Raw genomic sequence first — 9,916 nt, 5'->3', positions numbered from 1 at the left:
CTGTTTATAATGGGGTTTCACATGGTGCTGTTTATAATGGGGTTTCACATGATGCTGTTTATAATGTGAGTTCACTCGGTGCTGTTTATAATGGGGTTTCACATGGTGCTGTTTATAATGGGAGTTCACTCGGTGCTGTTTATAATGGGGTTTCACTCGGTGCTGTTTATAATGGGGTTTCACTCGGTGCTGTTTATAATGGGGTTTCACTCGGTGCTGTTTATAATGGGGTTTCACTCGGTGCTGTTTATAATGGGGTTTCACTCGGTGCTGTTTATAATGGGGTTTCACTCGGTGCTGTTCATAATGGGGTTTCACATGGTGCTGGTTATAAAGGGGTTTCACTCGGTGCTGTTTATAATGGTGTTTCACTCGGTGCTGTTTATAATGGGAGTTCACTCGGTGCTGTTTATAATGGGGTTTCACTCGGTGCTGTTTATAATGGGGTTTCACTCGGTGCTGTTTATAATGGGGTTTCACATGGTGCTGTTTATAATGGGGTTTCACATGGTGCTGTTTATAATGGGAGTTCACTCGGTGCTGTTTATAATGGGGTTTCACTCGGTGATGTTTCTAATGGGAGTTCACTCGGTGCTGTTTATAATGGGGTTTCACATGGTGCTGTTTATAATGGGGTTTCACTCGGTGCTGTTTATAATGGGGTTTCACTTGGTGCTGTTTATAATGGGGTTTCACATGGTGCTGTTTATAATGGGGTTTCACATGATGCTGTTTATAATGTGAGTTCACTCGGTGCTGTTTATAATGGGGTTTCACATGGTGCTGTTTATAATGGGAGTTCACTCGGTGCTGTTTATAATGGGGTTTAACTCGGTGCTGTTTATAATGGGGTTTCACTCGGTGCTGTTTATAATGGGGTTTCACTCGGTGCTGTTTATAATGGGGTTTCACTCGGTGCTGTTCATAATGGGGTTTCACATGGTGCTGGTTATAAAGGGGTTTCACTCGGTGCTGTTTATAATGGGGTTTCACTCGGTGCTGTTTATAATGGGAGTTCACTCGGTGCTGTTTATAATGGGGTTTCACTCGGTGCTGTTTATAATGGGGTTTCACTCGGTGCTGTTTATAATGGGGTTTCACTCGGTGCTGTTGAAAATGGGGTTTCACTCGGTGCTGTTTATAATGGGGTTTCACTTGATGCTGTTTATAATGGGGTTTCACTCGGTGCTGTTGAAAAAAGGGTTTCACTCGTGGCTGTTTATAATGGGGTTTCACTCGGTGCTGTTTATAATGGGGGTTTCACTCGGTGCTGTTGAAAATGGGAGTTCACTCGGTGCTGCTTATAATGGGGTTTCACTCGGTGCTGTTTATAATGGGGTTTCACATGGTGCTGTTTATAATGGGGTTTTCACTCATTGCTGTTTATAATGGGAGTTCACTCGGTGCTGTTTATAATGGGGGTTTCACTCATTGCTGTTTATAATGGGAGTTCACTCGGTGCTGTTTATAATGGGGTTTCACTCGGTGCTGTTTATAATGGGGTTTCACTTGGTGCTGTTTATAATGGGGGTTTCACTCATTGCTGTTTATAATGGGAGTTCACTCGGTGCTGTTTATAATGGGGTTTCACTCGGTGCTGTTTGTAATGGGAGTTCACTCCGTGCTGTTTATAATGGGGTTTCACTCGGTGCTGTTTATAATGGGGGTTTCACTTGATGCTGTTTATAATGGAGTTTCACTCGGTGCTGTTTATAATGGGGTTTCACTTGGTGCTGTTTATAATGGGGTTTCACATGGTGCTGTTTATAATGGGGTTTCACATGGTGCTGTTTATAATGGGAGTTCACTCGGTGCTGTTTTTAATGGGGTTTCACATGGTGCTGTTTATAATGGGAGTTGACTCGGTGCTGTTAAGAATGGTGTTTCACTCGGTGCTGTTTATAATGGGGTTTCACTCGGTGCTGTTTATAATGGGGTTTCACATGGTGCTGGTTATAATGGGGTTTCACTCGGTGCTGTTTATAATGGGGTTTCACTCGGTGCTGTTTTCATGGGGTTTCACTGGGTGCTGTTTATAATGGGGTTTCACATGGTGCTGTTTATAATGGGGTTTCACATGTTGCTGTTTATAATGGGAGTTCACTCGGTGCTGTTTATTATGGGGTTTCACTCGGTGCTGTTCATAATGGGAGTTCACTCGGTGCTGTTTATAATGGGGTTTCACATGGTGCTGTTTATAATGGGGTTTCACATGGTTCTGTTTATAATGGGAGTTCACTCGGTGCTGTTTATAATGGGGTTTCACTCGGTGCTGTTGATAATGGGAGTTCACTCGGTGCTGTTTATAATGGGGTTTCACATGGTGCTGTTTATAATGGGGTTTCACTCGGTGCTGTTTATAATGGGGGTTTCACTTGATGCTGTTTATAATGGGGTTTCACTCGGTGCTGTTGAAAATGGGGTTTCACTCGGTGCTGTTTATAATGGGGGTTTCACTTGGTGCTGTTTATAATGGGATTTCACTCGGTGCTGTTTATAATGGGGGTTCACTCGGTGCTGTTCATAATGGGGTTTCACTCGGTGCTGTTTATAATGGGGTTTCACTCGGTGCTGTTTATAATGGGGTTTCACTCGGTGCTGTTTATAATGGGGTTTCACTCATTGCTGTTTATAATGGGGTTTCACTCGGTGCTGTTTATAATGGGGTTTCACTCATTGCTGTTTATAATGGGGTTTCACTCGGTGCTGTTTATAATGGGGTTTCACTCGGTGCTGTTTATAATGGGGGTTCACTCGGTGCTGTTTTTAATGGGGTTTCACTGGATGCTGTTTATAATGGGGTTTCACTCGGTGCTGTTTATAATGGGGTTTCACTCGGTGCTGTTTATAATGGGGTTTCACTCGGTGCTGTTTATAATGGGGTTTCACTCGGTGATGTTTATAATGGGGGTTCACTCGGTGCTGTTTATAATGGGAGTTCACTCGGTGCTGTTTATAATGGGGTTTCACTCGGTGCTGTTTATAATGGGGTTTCACTCGGTGCTGTTTATAATGGGGTTTCACTCGGTGCTGTTTATAATGGGGTTTCACTCGGTGCTCTTTATAATGGGGTTTCACTCATTGCTGTTTATAATGGGGTTTCACTCGGTGCTGTTTATAATGGGGTTTCACTCGGTGCTGTTTATAATGGGGGTTCTCTCGGTGCTGTTGAAAATGGGGTTTCACTCGGTGCTGTTTATAATGGGGTTTCACTCGGTGCTGTTTATAATGGGGTTTCACTCGGTGCTGTTTATAATGGGGTTTCACTCATTGCTGTTTATAATGGGGTTTCACTCGGTGCTGTTTATAATGGGGTTTCACTCATTGCTGTTTATAATCGGGTTTCACTCGGTGCTGTTTATAATGGGGGTTGACTCGGTGCTGTTTATAATGGGGTTTCACTCGGTGCTGTTTATTATGGGATTTCACTCATTGCTGTTTATAATGGGGTTTCACTTGATGCTGTTTATAATGGGGGTTCACTCGGTGCTGTTTATAATGGGGTTTCACTTGATGCTGTTTATAATGGGGTTTCACTCGGTGCTGTTTATAATGGGAGTTCACTCGGTGCTGTTTATAATGGGGTTTCACATGGTGCTGTTTATAATGGGGGTTTCACTTGATGCTGTTTATAATGGGGTTTCACTCATTGCTGTTTATAATGCGGTTTCACTCATTGCTGTTTATAATGGGGTTTCACTTGGTGCTGTTTATAATGGGGGTTTCACTCATTGCTGTTTATAATGGGAGTTCACTCGGTGCTGTTTATAATGGGGTTTCACTCGGTGCTGTTTGTAATGGGAGTTCACTCGGTGCTGTTTATAATGGGGTTTCATTCGGTGCTGTTTATAATGGGGGTTTCACTTGATGCTGTTTATAATGGGGTTTCACTCGGTGCTGTTTATAATGGGGTTTCACTCGGTGCTGTTTATAATGGGGTTTCACATGGTGCTGTTTATAATGGGAGTTCACTCGGTGCTGTTTATAATGGGGGTTTCACTCATTGCTGTTTCTAATGGGAGTTCACTCGGTGCTGTTTATAATGGGGTTTCACTCGGTGCTATTTATAATGGGATTTCACTTGGTGCTGTTTATAATGGGAGTTCACTCGGTGCTGTTTATAATGGGAGTTCACTCGGTGCTGTATATAATGGGAGTTCACTCGGTGCTGTTTATAATGGGGTTTCACATGGTGCTGTTTATAATGGGAGTTCACTGGGTGCTGTTTATAATGGGGTTTCACTCAGTGCTGTTTTTCATGGGCTTTCACTCGGTGCTGTTTTAAATGGGGTTTCACTCGGTGCTGTTTATAATGGGGTTTCACTCGGTGCTGTTTATAATGGGGTTTCACTCGGTGCTGTTTATAATGGGGTTTCACTCGGTGCTGTTTATAATGGGGTTTCACGTGGTGCTGGTTATAATGGGGGTTTCACTCGGTGCTGTTTATAATGGGGTTTCACTCGGTGCTGTTTATAATGGGGTTTCACTCGGTGCTGTTTATAATGGGGTTTCACTCGGTGCTGTTTATAATGGGGTGTCACTCGGTGCTGTTTATAATGGGGTTTCACTCGGTGCTGTTTATAATGGGGTTTCACATGGTGCTGTTTATAATGGGGTTTCACATGGTGCTGTTTATAATGGGAGTTCACTCGGTGCTGTTCATAATGGGGTTTCACTCGGTGCTGTTTATAATGGGGTTTCACTCGGTGCTGTTTATAATGGGGTTTCACTCGGTGCTGTTTATAATGGGGTTTCACTCGGTGCTGTTTGTAATGGGAGTTCACTCCGTGCTGTTTATAATGGGGTTTCACTCGGTGCTGTTTATAATGGGGGTTTCACTTGATGCTGTTTATAATGGAGTTTCACTCGGTGCTGTTTATAATGGGGTTTCACTTGGTGCTGTTTATAATGGGGTTTCACATGGTGCTGTTTATAATGGGGTTTCACATGGTGCTGTTTATAATGGGAGTTCACTCGGTGCTGTTTTTAATGGGGTTTCACATGGTGCTGTTTATAATGGGAGTTGACTCGGTGCTGTTAAGAATGGTGTTTCACTCGGTGCTGTTTATAATGGGGTTTCACTCGGTGCTGTTTATAATGGGGTTTCACTCGGTGCTGTTTATAATGGGGTTTCACTCGGTGCTGTTTATAATGGGGTTTCACTCGATGCTGTTTATAATGGGGTTTCACTCGGTGCTGTTTATCATGGGGTTTCACATGGTGCTGGTTGTTATGGGGTTTCACTCGGTGCTGTTTATAATGGGGTTTCACTCGGTGCTGTTTATAATGGGGTTTCACTCGGTGCTGTTTATAATGGGGTTTCACATGGTGCTGTTTATAATGGGGTTTCACATGGTGCTGTTTATAATGGGAGTTCACTCGGTGCTGTTTATAATGGGGTTTCACTCGGTGCTGTTTATAATGGGAGTTCACTCGGTGCTGTTTATAATGGGGTTTCACATGGTGCTGTTTATAATGGGGTTTCACATGGTTCTGTTTATAATGGGAGTTCACTCGGTGCTGTTTATAATGGGGTTTCACTCGGTGCTGTTGATAATGGGAGTTCACTCGGTGCTGTTTATAATGGGGTTTCACATGGTGCTGTTTATAATGGGGTTTCACTCGGTGCTGTTTATAATGGGGGTTTCACTTGATGCTGTTTATAATGGGGTTTCACTCGGTGCTGTTGAAAATGGGGTTTCACTCGGTGCTGTTTATAATGGGGGTTTCACTTGGTGCTGTTTATAATGGGATTTCACTCGGTGCTGTTTATAATGGGGGTTCACTCGGTGCTGTTCATAATGGGGTTTCACTCGGTGCTGTTTATAATGGGGTTTCACTCGGTGCTGTTTATAATGGGGTTTCACTCGGTGCTGTTTATAATGGGGTTTCACTCATTGCTGTTTATAATGGGGTTTCACTCGGTGCTGTTTATAATGGGGTTTCACTCATTGCTGTTTATAATGGGGTTTCACTCGGTGCTGTTTATAATGGGGTTTCACTCGGTGCTGTTTATAATAGGGTTTCACTCATTGATGTTTATAATGGGGTTTCATTGATGCTGTTTATAATGGGGGTTCACTCGGTGCTGTTTTTAATGGGGTTTCACTGGATGCTGTTTATAATGGGGTTTCACTCGGTGCTGTTTATAATGGGGCTTCTCTCGGTGCTGTTTATAATGGGGTTTCACTCGGTGCTGTTTATAATGGGGTTTCACTCGGTGCTGTTTATAATGGGGTTTCACTCGGTGCTGTTTATAATGGGGTTTCACTCATTGCTGTTTATAATGGGGTTTCACTCGGTGCTGTTTATAATGGGGTGTCACTCATTGCTGTTTATAATGGGGTTTCACTCATTGCTGTTTATAATGGGGATTCACTCGGTGCTGTTTGTAATGGGGTTTCACTCGGTGCTGTTTATAATGGGGTTTCACTCATTGCTGTTTATAATGGGGTTTCACTTGATGCTGTTTATAATGGGGGTTCACTCGGTGCTGTTTATAATGGGGTTTCACTTGATGCTGTTTATAATGGGGTTTCACTCGGTGCTGTTTATAATGGGAGTTCACTCGGTGCTGTTTATAATGGGGTTTCACTTGATGCTGTTTATAATGGGGTTTCACTGGGTGCTTTTTATAATGGGAGTTCACTCGGTGCTGTTTATAATGGGGTTTCACTTGGTGCTGTTTATAATGGGGTTTCACTCGGTGCTGTTTATAATGGGGTTTCCCTCGGTGCTGTTTATAATGGGGTTTCACTCGGTGCTGTTTATAATGGGGTTTCACTTGATGCTGTTTATAATGGGGGTTCACTCGGTGCTGTTTATAATGGGGTTTCACTTGATGCTGTTTATAATGGGGTTTCACTCGGTGCTGTTTATAATGGGAGTTCACTCGGTGCTGTTTATAATGGGGTTTCACTTGATGCTGTTTATAATGGGGTTTCACTGGGTGCTTTTTATAATGGGAGTTCACTCGGTGCTGTTTATAATGGGGTTTCACTCGGTGCTGTTTATAATGGGGTTTCACTCATTGCTGTTTATAATGGGGTTTCACTTGATGCTGTTTATAATGGGGGTTCACTCGGTGCTGTTTATAATGGGGATTCACTCGGTGCTGTTTGTAATGGGGTTTCACTCGGTGCTGTTTATAATGGGGTTTCACTCATTGCTGTTTATAATGGGGTTTCACTTGATGCTGTTTATAATGGGGTTTCACTGGGTGCTTTTTATAATGGGAGTTCACTCGGTGCTGTTTATAATGGGGTTTCACTTGGTGCTGTTTATAATGGGGTTTCACTCGGTGCTGTTTATAATGGGGTTTCCCTCGGTGCTGTTTATAATGGGGTTTCACTCGGTGCTGTTTATAATGGGGTTTCACTCGGTGCTGTTTATAATGGGGTTACACTCGGTGCTGTTTATAATGGGGTTTCACTCGGTGCTGTTTATAATGGGGTTTCACTCGGTGCTGTTTATAATGGGGTTTCACTCGGTGCTGTTTATCATGGGAGTTCACTCGGTGCTGTTTATAATGGGGTTTCACTCGGTGCTGTTTATAATGGGGTTTCACTCGGTGCTGTTTATAATTGGGGTTTCACTTGGTGCTGTTTAAAATGGGGTTTCACTCGGTGCTGTTTATAATGGGGTTTCACTCGGTGCTGTTTATAATGGGGTTTCACTCGGTGCTGTTTATAATGGGGTTTCACTCATTGCTGTTTATAATGGGGTTTCACTTGATGCTGTTTATAATGGGGTTTCACTCATTGCTGTTCATAATGGGGTTTCACTCGGTGCTGTTTATAATGGGGTTTCACTCGGTGCTGTTTATAATGGGGTTTCATTCGGTGCTGTTTATGATGGGGTTTCACTCGGTGCTGTTTATAATGGGGTTTCACTCGGTGCTGTTTATAATGGGGTTTCACTTGGTGCTTTTTATAATGGGGTTTCACTCGGTGCTGTTTATAATGGGGGTTCACTCGGTGCTGTTCATAATGGGGTTTCACTCGGTGCTGTTTATAATGGGAGTTCACTCGGTGCTGTTTATAATGGGGTTTCACTCGGTGCTGTTTATAATGGGGGTTCACTCGGTGCTGTTCATAATGGGGTTTCACTCGGTGCTGTTTATAATGGGGTTTCACTCGTTGCTGTTTATAATGGGGTTTCACTCGGTGCTGTTTATAATGGGGTTTCACTCGGTGCTGTTTATCATGGGAGTTCACTCGGTGCTGTTTATAATGGGGTTTCACTCGGTGCTGTTTATAATGGGAGTTCACTCGGTGCTGTTTATAATGGGGTTTCACTTGATGCTGTTTATAATGGGGTTTCACTGGGTGCTTTTTATAATGGGAGTTCACTCGGTGCTGTTTATAATGGGGTTTCACTTGGTGCTGTTTATAATGGGGTTTCACTCGGTGCTGTTTATAATGGGGTTTCCCTCGGTGCTGTTTATAATGGGGTTTCACTCGGTGCTGTTTATAATGGGGTTTCACTTGATGCTGTTTATAATGGGGGTTCACTCGGTGCTGTTTATAATGGGGTTTCACTTGATGCTGTTTATAATGGGGTTTCACTCGGTGCTGTTTATAATGGGAGTTCACTCGGTGCTGTTTATAATGGGGTTTCACTTGATGCTGTTTATAATGGGGTTTCACTGGGTGCTTTTTATAATGGGAGTTCACTCGGTGCTGTTTATAATGGGGTTTCACTCGGTGCTGTTTATAATGGGGTTTCACTCATTGCTGTTTATAATGGGGTTTCACTTGATGCTGTTTATAATGGGGGTTCACTCGGTGCTGTTTATAATGGGGATTCACTCGGTGCTGTTTGTAATGGGGTTTCACTCGGTGCTGTTTATAATGGGGTTTCACTCATTGCTGTTTATAATGGGGTTTCACTTGATGCTGTTTATAATGGGGTTTCACTGGGTGCTTTTTATAATGGGAGTTCACTCGGTGCTGTTTATAATGGGGTTTCACTTGGTGCTGTTTATAATGGGGTTTCACTCGGTGCTGTTTATAATGGGGTTTCCCTCGGTGCTGTTTATAATGGGGTTTCACTCGGTGCTGTTTATAATGGGGTTTCACTCGGTGCTGTTTATAATGGGGTTACACTCGGTGCTGTTTATAATGGGGTTTCACTCGGTGCTGTTTATAATGGGGTTTCACTCGGTGCTGTTTATAATGGGGTTTCACTCGGTGCTGTTTATCATGGGAGTTCACTCGGTGCTGTTTATAATGGGGTTTCACTCGGTGCTGTTTATAATGGGGTTTCACTCGGTGCTGTTTATAATTGGGGTTTCACTTGGTGCTGTTTAAAATGGGGTTTCACTCGGTGCTGTTTATAATGGGGTTTCACTCGGTGCTGTTTATAATGGGGTTTCACTCGGTGCTGTTTATAATGGGGTTTCACTCATTGCTGTTTATAATGGGGTTTCACTTGATGCTGTTTATAATGGGGTTTCACTCATTGCTGTTCATAATGGGGTTTCACTCGGTGCTGTTTATAATGGGGTTTCACTCGGTGCTGTTTATAATGGGGTTTCATTCGGTGCTGTTTATGATGGGGTTTCACTCGGTGCTGTTTATAATGGGGTTTCACTCGGTGCTGTTTATAATGGGGTTTCACTTGGTGCTTTTTATAATGGGGTTTCACTCGGTGCTGTTTATAATGGGGGTTCACTCGGTGCTGTTCATAATGGGGTTTCACTCGGTGCTGTTTATAATGGGAGTTCACTCGGTGCTGTTTATAATGGGGTTTCACTCGGTGCTGTTTATAATGGGGGTTCACTCGGTGCTGTTCATAATGGGGTTTCACTCGGTGCTGTTTATAATGGGGTTTCACTCGTTGCTGTTTATAATGGGGTTTCACTCGGTGCTGTTTATAATGGGGTTTCACTCGGTGCTGTTTATCATGGGAGTTC

This window comes from Heptranchias perlo, unplaced genomic scaffold (assembly GCF_035084215.1).
Source record: "Heptranchias perlo isolate sHepPer1 unplaced genomic scaffold, sHepPer1.hap1 HAP1_SCAFFOLD_171, whole genome shotgun sequence".
Classification (NCBI taxonomy): Eukaryota; Metazoa; Chordata; class Chondrichthyes; order Hexanchiformes; family Hexanchidae; genus Heptranchias; species Heptranchias perlo.
The sequence above is the reverse complement of the archived record's forward strand: the minus strand, read 5'-3'. Positions refer to the sequence as shown.